General features: G+C 40.2%; 1 protein-coding gene across 1 annotated transcript in view; it reads right to left on the minus strand.

Annotated features, from left to right (window-relative positions):
* The window catches only part of CMTM8 (CKLF like MARVEL transmembrane domain containing 8), a 46,785-nt gene that overhangs the window by 16,440 nt on the left and 14,996 nt on the right, over positions 1–15,349 (minus strand). The gene's annotated exons all lie outside the window — the stretch shown is intronic.

A 15,349-nucleotide genomic window follows, 5' to 3' on the forward strand; every position in this document is an offset into this window, starting at 1 on the left:
ACCAGACTCCCTGTTTCCCAGAATCCGGGGCCGTTTGAAAGGCTACATTAATGTGAACTAGCTACCTTTTAGCTCCCTCCAGCAGCATTCACACAGGGCAGTTAGCGTGCACCACTTTGGTGAGCTCTGCAGATCACACTGTGGGGCAGTGTAGACAAGACCTTGGATAACACTGCGGTATTATTAAATATTTAGATACGACACTCATGCCCCTTTTCAAAATAAAGAAAAAGGCATGGTTTCTACCCTAAAGAGCTCAATATCCAGCAAAATATTTTTTTCAATTGGGGTGCATAAAGAATGGGTCTTCACAGATCATTTAGATTTGACAGCAGTTCATTTTCTAAATATAGAAGGATAAACTGCAGCTGACTGATTACAAGTGAATTGTTATTGCCATCAACACTCATCTATGACACGTTTGAATGCAAAAAGCAAGAGGGTTGGGGTGGAATGTTGCTGATGAATAACTGTCAGTCATCTTCATAGGGAAAAGCACTATCCTTCCCCATTCTCCCTCTGGAAGGGCACTTGGTGGTAGAACACTTAGAATGCTGTGGCCTCCATCCCCATTAATCTCTAAACCTGACCTTATTACAAGGAGATTGTCTGGTCCATTCCCTAATGAAGATCATGACAGATGTAAATAAAAGGAACAGTGCCTCCTCCCTTTTCCTTCCACCTCCATGGTGGGTCGCTATGGGAATTACAACCCCCCCCATCTCACATTTGCAGATTAAGCACCTTCTTGTTAAATAATCTTATTGATTTAGAGTTCAGCTTTTAGCATAGCTACATTTTCCTGACACACTTAGGTTACTTTTAGATTTCAGGAGTTATTCACTGGAATTCCTCTTATGCTTTGCTTTTCAAAGTCAGAAAAACAAATTTAAAGAGAGACACAGTGATATTAGACCTAAAAATAAAATCACCTTCAGTTACCTTGTGCTGAAATTCTCTCCTTGGGTGTTTCCAAAGGTCTTAAAGAAGATTTTTACTGAGCACCATAGTTTTTACACACACAAACACACAATCTACACCACACCATGCCATATGTAAATATGCAATGTCCACATTTTAAAAGTGTTGTATTTGTACATACTTGATGTGATTTTGATGGAAGAGAACATGCAACAAAGATCTGAAACAAACAACTTCAGTCTTAAGAAAAAATTGAGGGAGGGGAAGTGATCATACATCAGAGGTTTTCTCTTTTTAAAAAATTCAGGTTAAAAAAAAAGTCAGAGGTGGTAAAAAAACAAACAAACAAACAAACAAACCAACAGCGCCTAAATTTTTAACATAAATCCCCAAAATGCATCATCATCTTCATTCTAAAGTTGTAGCTGGTTTCTCCAAAGAACAAAACATATTATATTTCAATTCGGTAAGCTGACCTGTCATTACTTCCATCTTCAGTGACTTCAATCTAGATCACATGATTTTGTTCAGGATCAGCACTAATTTTTAAATATCTCCATGCAATACAAGTATAATGCATGTTTGAGGGTGGTATATTGGTGGGCTCCATCAGCTCCTCACTGGCAGTGGCAGAAAGAGCTTGCACAGCTGCTTCATTGCAATGGTAGTGACAGTGGACATTCAATGGCTAGCTGAAGACCCTTTATTTGCAAGCTGGGTGATGGCCAACATTGAAAATTTGAGCCACTGCCTTTTATTAGTTTAGCCAGTGGGGTAACATCATTGGCAAAAGGTCCAGGTGTAACAAAAAAGGAGAGCCGCACAGGCAACTTGTAAAAATTCCCTATTTAAACACTCATTTTGAGATTTGGAGTTGGGATAGAATTTCCCCTCCCCCCACATTTAGGGAAAAAAAAAAAAAAAAAAAAAAAAAAAAAAAAAAAAAAGAGTCCCTTGCTACACAAAATTCAGGTTCTCACATTGGAAACAAAAAGGTTTTTAGTCTCAGCTGGAAAGATGAGAAAGATGACCTGAAGACTAAACAAAAAGATAGGATAGGCATAATGTACTAGCTTTATGTGTATGACTAAGTATATAATGCTTTTCTAGTACTGGCCCACAGAGAAGATATAGAGGTTTCTACTGCAGCAATATCAGGGCCTAAGGTCAAGTGGTAGAGGCTGTACTTATGGAGATGAAGACCAGGGTTCTGGTCCAAGGTCCCTGGGCGTACATCTGTGATGCACACAAATTCCATGCATGTGGTCTGCAACACAGATTCATTATACAGTTTTCTAGAGGCTTTCAGAAGTGTGTTGGGATGAATTCCCCTAACATTTCCAATGGGAAAATTTGATGGTTTATAAAAATTTGTTAAAATAAATTAAATTACTGGTAGCAAATTGTGTGTGCAGAGCAGGTTCTAAATGGGGGGGGGGGGAAGAGGTTGAAACTTCCTCTCCTTGAAGGAAATGGGATAACGTGCTTTTGGCTGCATGGGACTTTTACAAAAAACTCTGAATATTAAACAAGAATTCAATTCCTGGTTTGTTGAGGGAATATGGCACATTTTAGTAAATGGGTATAATTGGAAAGGTCTAACAGTTACCTAGATGTGTTCTTTTTCTTTGATCTTGTCCCTCCTAATTACATCTGGCTGTTGGCAGTTTTCCCCACCCCCCTCTTCCTTGTTAAGAGCCTATGCTATAAAACTTATCTTTCCTTTCCTCGCCCCATATGCATATTCAGGATTCTGAATTCCCATCGGGATGTAAATCACAACTGCATTTTTAATGAGGTGGTGGAAATTGGTTTAGATTATTTTAAAGATTTTGTATTTACTACAACAAAAACTGGCTTCCCACTCTACTTATTCTGATGATAAATTGAGAAATGACTACAGCAATAATACTTCTTCCCCTCTCCAATCCCCCGCCCCCCGTATTCTTCCAGAAATAGTTATTTTGGATCTCTCTCTCTTTGCCATAGTTTTGCCATTAAGTGTTTGTATATACATTAGCACAGTTTTTTTTTTTTTTTTAAAGAATTCTTAACAATGGTTGTTTGTGACTGAAGACCTGAGCTTTATTTATGCAATCAACATTGTTTAAACAATATTTAAAAAACTTTCTTCAAGAGAACAATGCTGTATACAGCTGCTTTATTAATAAAGTTACTGATCCTTTGTTATTTTTAAATCTCCACCTTCCTGTTAGGCCATGTAACTAGAGATGCCTATATTTAGCGGAAACCAGTATTGTTTCATGGATCTGAACTGTTCTTAACATAGGAAAATCTTTACAAACATTTTATGGGAATAATTTTTCTTTTTCTACCCCTACAAAGCTGTATATGACATAATGGAAAATGAAAGCAAGTATCTGCTAATGAAGCCTATCATTGTATTCTACCTTTAAAACATGATTTGTTTAGATTAAATAATTTGTTACTTTGCTTTTTAAAAAGTATGATTAAATACAAAGATCGTTCCATTTCCAGATCATCTATTTCCCTATCATGATCCCTAGATAGACTTGCTGTCCCAGGCAAAAGGAAATCACATCACCCCCAAAGCTCAATCATAGTTCCCCTTGTAAAAATAAGATAGCTTTACATATAAGGGAGAGAACAAATGTGAAAGCGAGTCTGGATATGGGCCTATTCCTTCCTATCTAGGTACTTATATATGCCCCTATAACTGAAATATCTGAGCATTTATTGATCTATTCTCATAACACTCCATGAAGAAGAGATTAGAACAAGCATTAAGTACTTGCCACTCAAATGTGACACCTTGCTCATGATGATTCAGGCTCAAGATTATAAATCTTTACTGTCATCGCTTATATTGCAATTCACATGTCATAAAAATACATCACTGAAAAATTTGCCATCACCTGTAAAGATTGTTTTCATGAAGGAAAACTTTGAGGATTACTAAAGGACAACGTAGGAAGGGTGGGTTTGCTGTACATATTTGTACTTGTTTTCCTGGAGTAATTTGGATGAATACATTTTAAAGGACAGAAAGGGCTATTATAATAATTAGTCCGGCCTCCTACATTACACTGTCCAAAGAACCTCACCCAGTACTTTGTGCATCAAACCCATAAATTTTGTTTAAGATGTAGCATGTCTTTTAGAAAGATATCCCGATCTCGAATTAAAGAGTGCAAGTGGTAGAAAACCTACCACATCCTCAGATAAATTGTTCCAACGATTAAGTACTCTGATTTAAAAAAAAATCAGAGATGTATTTCTTGTTTGAATTTGTCTAGCTTTATCTTCTAATCAGGCCTTTTTGCCACCATGTCTTTTTCTGGTAGATTAAGACTAATTAGATAGTAGATTACTTTGTACCAAGGGCAGGCCTGGTTAGAACAGCTAACAAGACACAAATGGACTGGAGCATTTTATTTATTTAGATAGATACAAATAAAAGATCTATCTTGAATCTTTTCTTTTATTAGTCTCGCCCCCATTTTTTCAAAATTCTGATGAAATTTTAAACACAATTCAATCTTTGAAAAAAATCACAGTAATTCAATGAAAGTTTCTGTAAAAACTTTTTGGAGAGATTGATTTTTCAAATCAAGTTTTGGTTTTTGACCAGCTCTGAATTGGCCTTCATTCTCAAAGGGAATGAAGCACAGAACTAGGTTGAAGCACAGGACTAGCCTCACAGAACATGGGTTCTATTCCAAACTCTGCCACAGACTTTCTGCCTGACCTTAAGCAAATCACCTAATCTGTCTGTGCCTCAGTTTCCTCATCTATAAAATAAGGGTAATAGTATTCATTTATTTTTATTGAACATAAGAAAAACAAAAAAACCGCACCAACATACAGTGCTAGTAAGTAACTCCTATGATCTTATCCAGACTAAAATAAATTTAAAAATAATCGAGACAAGTTTTTTATATATGGATTAACCAGTGAGTGTTAGAAGCCTTATTTAGATGGGGCAGACACCATCTCTCCTTATGTGTTTATAGAGCGTGTAGTGCTTGGAGCTTTTAGGAACTATTGAATAATTTTCAAAAAGTAAATTACACCTCATTTTTCAAAGTCTCATATCTCAGAAACCCTTTTTTCCCCTCATTCACCTTAAGTTTTGATTAAAATATGAGCTTCTAACAGACCATGAAAGTGGAATTTTGAGAGAAAAGGGCATACTTTGAGAAAGGACAGGTAGGATAAGACTGGAATTGAGCTTTTAGTGGAAAGCTATTAAGAACTACCACCACAGTTCCATAATTTATGTTTGGAAAGGATTTTGGGATCCTCTGGGATAAAAGGTTCTATGTAAGTGCAAAATATTAATTCAGAGGAGTTAAAACTAGTTAGACTCGACAGGCAGATAAATAAACTCCAGGCATAGCAGCTCGATAATGCTTTTAAGGACCTTCTTGATTCAGAGCCCCATAATTTGATTTTTATACCAAAATAGTTGCAAAGAAGAAAAGCAAAATGGGAAGCTCAAAGCACCCCCTTCCCCTAACCAGCCTGCTTTTTGCGATAAATACAAGAGAGTGGTCAATCTAGCATGGAAGAACAAAGAAAAGCTCAATGGGATTCTTGAAACTGAAGATGCGACCAGCAAAGTCATAAATCAGTAATGTGTGTATGAGATGCTCTGCAACAGCTTCAGTGGGCCTTGTGTCAATGAAGAACTAAACACTTAGTTATAAAAACACCCTTCTAGCGCAAAGAAGAAACTTCAGTCATGAGAACGCAAATCAAATAAATAAGGATACTGAGGGAATGTCTACCCTGGAATAAGAGACCTGTGGCATGGCTGTGACTGGCCTGGGCAATTGACTCAGGCTCGTGGGGCTCAGGATGCAAGGCTAGAAACTTGCAGTGTAGATGTTTGGGCTCGGGCTGGAGCCAGGGCTCTGGGACCTTCCCACCTCTTGGGGTCCCAGTGCTCAGGCACCAGCCCAAGCCTGAATGTCTACACAGCAATTTTACAGCCAGGAAGCCTGAGTCAGCTGACCCAGGCCAACTGTGGGTGTTTAATTGCTGTGTAGACGTACCCTAAAAGTTAATTTTCAACGGTCTTCTAGATATGCCTTGTCAGGCATTCAAACACAGCTAAGTGAAGATGCAAAGAGTTAACATTCCTAACCTGCTCTCCTAACATTCACCCCCTTTCGGGGTTTGGTTTTATTAACCCAGAAATTACAAACACAAAGTTCAGCCCACACCTTCCTTTTTGGTTTTTGCTGCTACAGGTCCTCTCTCTCTCTAAATCTGGGTGAGGACATGTGACACCCACCTCAATGTGTTAGAGTCCATTTTACCTTTTCCCAGCAGAATCAATGCCAGCTAGCACAATGTTTGTTTTTTTTCCCAGGCAAATACAGATTAAACAAATTGCATTGGAAAACCAGGATTAGAAAACACCGAAATGCAGCCATTTACCCATACTCTTCTTTTTTTCCTATACATCTATGGATACTTGAACTGATGCACTCTGAATTAATGTCTTAGGAAAAGAGGCATTTATGGCAATGACGCATTACAGTGGCACGTCACAGTATCATTCTCAAAAACATTACTCCTAGTATGTCACCTCCAGGAACAATGGCATACCTTGGCAATTAATTTGTTATTCTTCTGCAGGGTGATCCTAGAGTATGTAACCCCAAATATACTAAGCCGTACTAGCTAATGTGACTATATTCCTAGCACAGGTTGGAACTTGTTTCATTAGCAATACATGATCCAACAAGCAGGTATTCGTAGGAAGGAGATCTTTATTAAGCATGTATAGAGGCCTGTGTATCCAGCAGAGTAGCCTGTGTTTGTTTCGTATCAGCCTGTCCCATCTTGCACTCCATAGACCCTGGTGTCCCACCAAACTCCTGTGTGATCTTAAGCAACATGAGCCTCTTTTCCCAATTCTACTCATACAACATTTTCCCCCATTTTACAAACCAACACACTAACTAATGAACCTCTGTTTCCACAAAACACCTCTAGGCCACAGGTTACTGTACTTAGCCTAGATGAGTCACATCTTTACCATGGACTCAATTAGGCCTGTACTTCCAAAGATAAATTTAGTTTCTTCGAAGGTGACCAGACCTGGACCACACTACTTCTGCCTCTTTTACCCTTTTCCAAATCTGACAGCCTGTTTCTCTCGATTCTCCTCCTACTCTGAAGGACTGGCCACAGAATTATTCTCAGTGTCTGTGCTCTCTGGTACTTTTGGTATGTCAATGATTCACATGCAGTGATTTCCTGCACTTCCCCACTCTATCTGTTGGTTTGTAGACGCTTGCAGTTTATCATAAAACTTGTCCCTCCTGAGTGTTCACCTCATGTGATCTGGGAGCCACTGAACTACTTACAACTCCATTAGTTCACCTCCTGTTTCTTTCCAAAGGTTTGATCCATTCTGGAGCGCCCTCTTCCAGAGCTGGTAATTCTTTGGCTGAGCAAGTTGTACTGTGTCACTTGCTTCCTCAGACAGGTCATCATTTCCAGTCTGCCGTTTTCTATTTTCTGTTTGACTCTACTGTAATCCCTCCAGTGCCCAACTCTGTTCTTGCACATGCAGCTAAAAAATTGTTCCATCTCCCCACACTGATGCTGTCTGAGCACAGGGCACTTTTGTTTTGCCCCCTTGGGCTATCTACCACAGTAAATGCAACTCATTATGGGTATAGACCCCTGACTGCCCTGCTCTTCCTTTCTTCCATCTCATAGCATGCACCACTGTGGGTGCTTGGACTCCTACTGTTTTCTATCCTGTGTTGAGGCTTCTGCTGCACAAGCCATGTCCAGAGATCTATTGGAGATGAGATTCCCCTCTTGAGGCAACAGCTCAGGCAGGCAGTGGTCCCTTGTGCCACAACCCATTCAGTCCCAAGTCATGGATGTCCATAATGCTGCCACATAGGGATCTATTCCTTCCCCCTCATATTTGTCCTTTGTGAAGAACTTATGCACCCCCCCCCAGTTTCATTGCACTTGGGAGAACAATGGTCTCTACAGCTCCGAACACAGTTGCTACTGCTGAGGCAGTGGTGAGCTTGAGACTGGCTTATAGTTCTCTACCATACTCTCACATGAGATAATGCAAGATTAATGTCTTCCTTTACTCCTCATCTTGGATGGCTAGATCTGTGTATAGCTCAAATACCTGCTTCCTTCAGGTCCACACCTGGGCTAGGTTCTTGTCTGTAATAATCAAGGGGACCTGGGGGCAGTGTGTGCCATGATTCATGCTACTACCTGCTGTGTTCCACAGCTTCTTACAGACAAATCACTGTCACCATGTTTTATTAGAAATAAGTGTTGTGGCAGGCAGACAGGCATTTGTAGGAAAGAGATCTTTACTGAGCATGTATTGAGGCCACTGTTATATTTGTCTGGTGGTAGCATGGCCCACCTTGAGCCTTTCGGTGTCACACCAAACTAGGTCCCTCCTGAAATCTGACCCTCTTCCTCCAGTTCCTCCATCACACAGTGTTGACCTTGTCAGTGGCAGTCTCAGTTTACTTGAAATCCAGTTATTAATCAACTTGTGATGTGCCCAGCTCTCGTGAGGAGGTATATGCATTGGATTTCATAGATTCATAGATATTAAGGTCAGAAGGGACCATTATGATCATCTAGTCTGACCTCCTGCACAACGCAGGCCATAAAATCTCACCCACCCACTCCTGCGAAAAAACTTCTCACCTATGTCTGAGCTATTGAAGTCCTCAAATTGTGTGTCAAGGTTCCTTCCCCACTCTGAACACTAGGGTACAGATGTGGGGACCTGCATGAAAACCTCCTAAGCTTACTTTTACCAGCTTAGGTTAAAACTTCCCCAAAGGTACAAACTATTTTACCCTTTGCCCTTGGATTTTCGCTGCCATCACCAAACGTCTAACACCGGTATTATTATTATTATTAGGAAAGAGTTAGTTTGGAAACTTCTTTTCCCCCAAAATCCTCTTAAATCTTACCCCCTTTTTTCCGGGGAAGGTTTGATAAAAATCCTCACCGATTTGCATAGGTGACCACAGACCCAAACCCTTGGATCTTAAGAGCAATGAAAAAAAAGCATTCAGTTTCTTAAAAGAAGAATTTAATAGAAGAAAAAGTAAAAAAGAATCACCTCTGTAAAAATCAGGATACTTTACAGGGTAATTAGATTCAAAACAGAGAATCCCTCTAGGCAAAACCTTAAGTTACAAAAAGACAAAAACAGGAATATCCATTCCATTCAGCACAACTTATTTTCTCAGCCATTTAAACAAACAGAATCTAACGCATATCGAGCTAGATTACTTACTAAGTTCTAAGACTCCATTCCTCTTGTGTCCCCGGCAAAAGCATCACACAGACAGAGAGAGAGGTTTTTTTCCCCCCTCTCTCCCCCCAGCTTTTGAAAGTATCTTGTCTCCTCTTTGGAGATTTTGGTCACGTGCCAGCAAGGTTATCCTAGCTTCTTAACCCTTTACAGGTGAAAGGGTTTTTCCTCTGGCCAGAAGGGATTTTAAAGGTGTTTACCCTTCCCTTTATATTTATGACACGTGGTTTAAAGACTTCAAGAAGCAGAGAATCGTCCAGCAAGTGATCAGTGCCCCATGCTACAGAGGAAGACGAAAAACCTCCAGGGCCCCTTCCAATCTGCCATGGAGGAAAAATTCCTTCCCGATCCCAAATATGGTGATCAGCTAAACCCTGAGCATATGGGAAAGATTCACCAGCCAGATACCCAGGAAAGAATTTTCTGTAGTAACTCAGATCCCACCCCATCTAACATCCCATCACAGGCCATTGGGCCAATTTACCATGAATATTTAAAGATCAATTAATTGCCAAAATCATATTATCCCATCATACCATCTCCTCCATAAACTTATCAAGTTTAATCTTAAAGCCAGATAGGTCTTTTGCCCCCACTGCTTCCCTTGGAAGGCTATTCCAAAACTTCACTCCTCTGATGGTTAAAAACCTTTGTGTAATTTCAAGTCTAAACTTCCCGATGACCAGTTTATATCCATTTGTTCTTGTGTCCACATTGGTACTGAGCTTAAATAATTCCTCTCCCTCTCTGGTATTTATCCCTCTGATATATTTATAGAGAGCAATCATATCTCCCCTCAACCTTCTTTTAGTTAAGCTAAACAAGCCAAGTCCTTGAATCTCCTTTCATAAGACAGGTTTTCCATTCCTCGGATCATTCTAGTAGCCCTTCTCTGGTACCTGTTCCAGTCTGAATTCATCCTCCTTAAACATGGGAAACCAGAACTGCACACAGTATTCCAGGTGAGGTCTCACCAATGCCTTGTAGAACGGTACTAAAACCTCCTTATCTCTACTGGAAATACCTCGCCTAATGCATCCCAAGACCATGTTAGCTTTTTTCACAGACATATCACATTGGCGGCTCATAGTCATCCTATGATCAACCAGTACTCCAAGGTCCTTCTCCTCCTCCGTTACTTCTAATTGATGCGTCCCCAGCTTATAACTAAAATTCTTGTTATTAATCCGAAACTGCATAACCTTACACTTCTCACTGTTAAATTTCATCCTATTACTATTACTCCAGTTTACAAGGTCATCCAAATCTTCCTGCATGATATCCCGGTCTCTCTCTAAATTGGCAATACCTCCAGCTTTGTATCATCTGCAAACTTATTAGTACACTCCTACTTTTTGGGCCGAGGTCAGTAATAAAAAGATTAAATGAGATTGGTCTCAAAACCGATCCCTGAGGAACTCCACTGGTAACCTCCCTCCAGCCTGACAGTTCACCTTTCAGTAGGACCCGCTGTAGTCTCCCTGTTAACCATTTCCTTATCCACCTTTCAATTTTCATATTGATCCCCATCTTTTCCAATTTAACTAATAATTCCCCATGTGGGACCGTATCAAACACCTTACTGAAATCTAGTCTAAAAAATCTGTTACTTTCTCAAAGAAGGCGATCAGGTCGGTTTGGCACGATCTACCTTTTGTAAAACCATGTTGTATTTTGTCCCATTTACCATTGACCTCAATGTCCTTAACTACTTTCTCCTTCAAAATTTTTTCCAAGACCTTGCATACTACAGATGTCAAACTAACAGGCCTGTAGTTACTCGGATCACTTTTTTCCTTTCTTAAAAATAGGAACTATGTTAGCAATTCTCCAATCATACAGTACAACCTCTGAGTTTACAGATTCATTAAAAATTCTTGCTAATGGGCTTGCAATTTCGTGTGCCAATTCCTTTAATATTCTTGGATGAAGATTATCTGGACCCCCCCCCCCCCCGATTTAGTCCCATTAAGCTGTTTGAGTTTCGCTTCTACCTCAGATATGGTAATATCTGCCTCCATATCCTAATTCTCATTTGTCATGCTACCATTATCCCTAAGATCCTCTTTAGCCTTATTAAAGGCTGAGGCAAAGTATTTGTTTAGATATTGGGCCATGCCTAGATTATCCTTGACCTCTACTCCATCCTCAGTGTTTAGCGGTCCCACTTCTTCTTTCTTTGTTTTTTTTCTTATTTATATGGCTATAGAACCTTTTACTATTGGTTTTAATTCCCTTTGCAAGGTCCAACTCTGCTTGACTTTTAGCCTGTCTCACTTTATCCCCACATGTTCTGACCTCAATAAGGTAGCTTTCCTTGCTGATCCCTCCCATCTTCCACTCCCTGTATGCTTTCTGTTTTTTCTTAATCACCTCTCTGAGATGCTTGTTCATCCAGCTTGGTCTACAACTCCTGCCTATGAATTTTTTCCCCTTTCTGGGGATGCAGGCTTCCGATAGCTTCTGCAGCTTTGATTTAAAGTAATCCCAAGCCTCCTCTGCCTTTAGATCCATAAATTCTTCAGTCCAATCCACTTCCCTAACTAATTTCCTTAAATTTTGAAAGTCAGCCCTTTTGAAATCAAAAACCCTAGATGCAGATTTATTTTTGTTAAACCTTCCGTTCAGTTTGAACTGAATTAGCTCATGATCACTTGAGCCAAGATTGTCCCCTACAACCATTTCTTCTATGAGGTCCTCACTGCTCACCAAAACCAAATCTAAAATGGCATCCCCTCTAGTCGGTTCAGCAACTACTTGATGAAGGAATCCATCAGCTATCGCATCTAGGAAAATCTGAGCCCTATTATTATTACTCAGATGCATCCGATGAAGTGAGCTGTAGCTCACGAAAGCTTATGCTCTAATAAATTTGTTAGTCTCTAAGGTGCCACAAGTACTCCTTTTCTTTTTGCGAATACAGAGTAACACGGCTGCTACTCTGAAACCTGTCATTATTATTACTAGCACTCATCCTCCAGTCTATATCTGGAAAGTTAAAGTCTCCCATGATTATGCAGTTTCCATTAGTATTTACTTCATTCAAAACATGAAAGAGGGCTCTATCCATATCCAAATTAGATCACGGTGGTCTGTAGCACATCCCAAGCACTATCACAGGGGAGGCTCTAGTAGTTTTCTTCCCCAATGTAATTTTTGCCGAGACGGACTCTGTCTTATCCATTCCATCGCGTCTTATTTCTTTACATTCTACCTCATCGATATACAATGCTACTTCACCACTTTTAGCTTTATTTCTGTCTTTCCTAAACAGCACATACCCTTCAATACCTGTAGTCCAGTCATGACTCCTATTCCACCATGTTTGTTATTCCTATAATATCTGGTTTCACTTCTTGCACCAGTAGCTCTAGTTCCTATATTTTGTTATCTAGGCTCCTCACATTGGTGTACAAACATCTTAATTTTTGCTCTTTGGCCTCGCTCACATACTGTACCTGATTAAGCACGGTCATTCTACAGCCAGTATAACCTATTAGACTGGTATCTAGACATCCCTTCCTCATTATATGCATTCTCCTACCCATGGCTGTATCCTTTCTTACTTCGTTTTCTTCCCTCTCAATGCTAAAATCTGGCATGGAGATTACCTGGACATCTCCCAACCATCTTCCCCAAATTCCTAGTTTAAAGCTCTCTTAATCAGTTGTGCCAGCCTCCATCCTAGACGTCTATTTTCTTCCCTACTCAGATGAAGTCCATCCAGAGAGAATTGTCCTCTGTCCATGAATGCCTCCCAGTGGCCATACATCCCAAAGCCCTCCTTATAGCACCACTGCCTAAGCCATCTGTTAATGGTCATAATCTTTTCATACCTTTGTAGCCCTTCTCTAGGAACAGGCAGAATCCCACTAAAGATCACCTGAGCCTCAATTTCCTTAAGCATCTTCCCCAGCCTAACATAGTCTTCCTTAATACTTTCTAGCGAGAATCTAGCCGTATCATTTGTTCCCACATGAAGGATAATTAGGGGATTCTTTCCTGCTCCCTTTAGGACCCTTTTCAACTTCAGGTCTACATCCCATATCTTAGCACCTGGAAGACAGCACACACTTCTATTCTCTGGATCAGCTCTGGTTACAGGCCTGTCTATTCTTCTTAGTAAAGAGTCCCCAATCACATAGACCTGCCTTTTCCTGGTGACAGTGCTATTCTCCAGTCTATCCCCTGTTCCCTCTGGCTGCAAGTTCTTTCCATTCCTATTCTCCCTTGTAATCCTCTTCAACCCATCCTCTAGCCGCCTGGGGCTCATATTTGGTGTAGTCTCCATTGACTCTTCCCCTTTTCCTATAGGACTAGCCACTCTTCTCTTCTTCCTTGCCCTTCCACCTTCAGTGACTACCTTCTGAGCCCCTTCTTCATTTTCCAACTCTACAAACCTATTCTTGAGTTCTATTTCTCCTTCACTAGCCCGTCTTTTCCTCTGCCTGGTTCTTTTAGTCACATGCTTCCACTGACCACTTTCTTCACCTCAATCCTGCTTCCATCTGCAAGTCTGAGCTTTTCCCTTCAGATACTTCATGTCTTTGCTCCATAATCTGCTCGAACCCCCTTCTAAACTCAACCAGACTTTCCACCTCCATCTTTTCCTCCATCAGCTCTATCGGACGGCATTTCACGCAGACAAAACTCTTACCAGGTACCCCCTCCAGGATCATGTACATACCGCAGCTTCCACATCCGGTCATCTTCATTGCATCTTCCACTACATGGGTCACACCCACTGCTGCCTCTGTATCTGTCATAGCCTTCCCACCTTCTCCTCCAACAGAACTCCCACTGAAACTCCCCTGTTTACAGCTCTGTTTGCTGGCTCATGTGCCACTACAGCTGTCTCCAAGCACAATTTCAATAAACAGTACATACAGAGCTCCAAGAAGTCAAGTACAACTCCTAGTCCAAAGCATTAAATGGAGATACGTTTATCAGGAAAAGATAAAAGGTAATACCTTATCAAACCAACACCTCCTACATCCCAGGGCAACCATGTCCTGAGTCCCAGAGGTCCAAGTGTGACCCTATTGTCCTACTAGAACATCCATGCTGGTTAAACCATCCCTGAGAGGTGTTTGTCTAGATACTACTTAACCCTGCCATAAGTGCAGGGGACTGGACTAGATGACCTCTCCAAGTTCCTTCCAGTCCTGGGATTCTATGCTCAATACTTTTCTTAGGCCTGCTGTTTGCAGACAGGAGGAGCTGAAAAGTGCAGTTAATGTCAGTGATGCCAACTCTGAACGATTCACAATAAAATTATGAGTATTTGATTATTTTCTTTAGGCTCTAGCTCCTGGAGTCACACGATTTCATCAAACTCAGCTTTCATTAAAAAAACAAAAAGAACAAACCCACATTTCTAGCCTTCATGACTGCAGAGAATAGCTTGAGAGTGTGACCCTTAAAGGCTCAAAAACTACAAAGCAAATATGAACTCAATGTGTATTTTTTTTTTAAAAAGTCTCATTTTCTTTAAATAAATATGATTATTTCTTGAGGCCTGACTCATGATTTTGGAACACTTGGGGTTGCCAGTACTGTGATATATAAAAAGCAGCCTTAAATAATGTGGTAACAATGCTGAGTGTTTCTCACAAACCCACAGTTCAACACAGCAAATCTTGTGTCAAAATTCCAGGATATACAAGTCCAATAAAAAGCAACATCCTTAAGTGTTGCACATGACTTCAGTGGGAGCTGTAGCCAACAGAACTTGTAGGTTCTCAGCACATCTCAGGATTTGATCCAAAGATTGCTTCTTATTTATTTTTTTTCTTTCTTGAAATAAAAAGTTAAACAGTTACACATACAACTGGTGTTAGAAGTTTTTGTTCCCCCCCCCCCATTTGGTTATTTCAACTACTTAAGTCTAATTCAGGACTCACTCTTGAGTTCTGGTGTTTCCATTCAATGGATAAGAGACGTTCAAGTCCAATAGATGTCTAACCAGTATTCTTGTACATTTTCAATTAAGGAATGTTATTATAGGTAGCTTGTGTTTGCTTCACGTAATCTAGTAATGCCACCAAATACAATTTTACTAAAGTGAATTAACTTCAGATAACATTTCCCTAAAGTGCAGTTTATACTCCT

This window comes from Dermochelys coriacea, chromosome 2 (assembly GCF_009764565.3).
Source record: "Dermochelys coriacea isolate rDerCor1 chromosome 2, rDerCor1.pri.v4, whole genome shotgun sequence".
Classification (NCBI taxonomy): Eukaryota; Metazoa; Chordata; order Testudines; family Dermochelyidae; genus Dermochelys; species Dermochelys coriacea.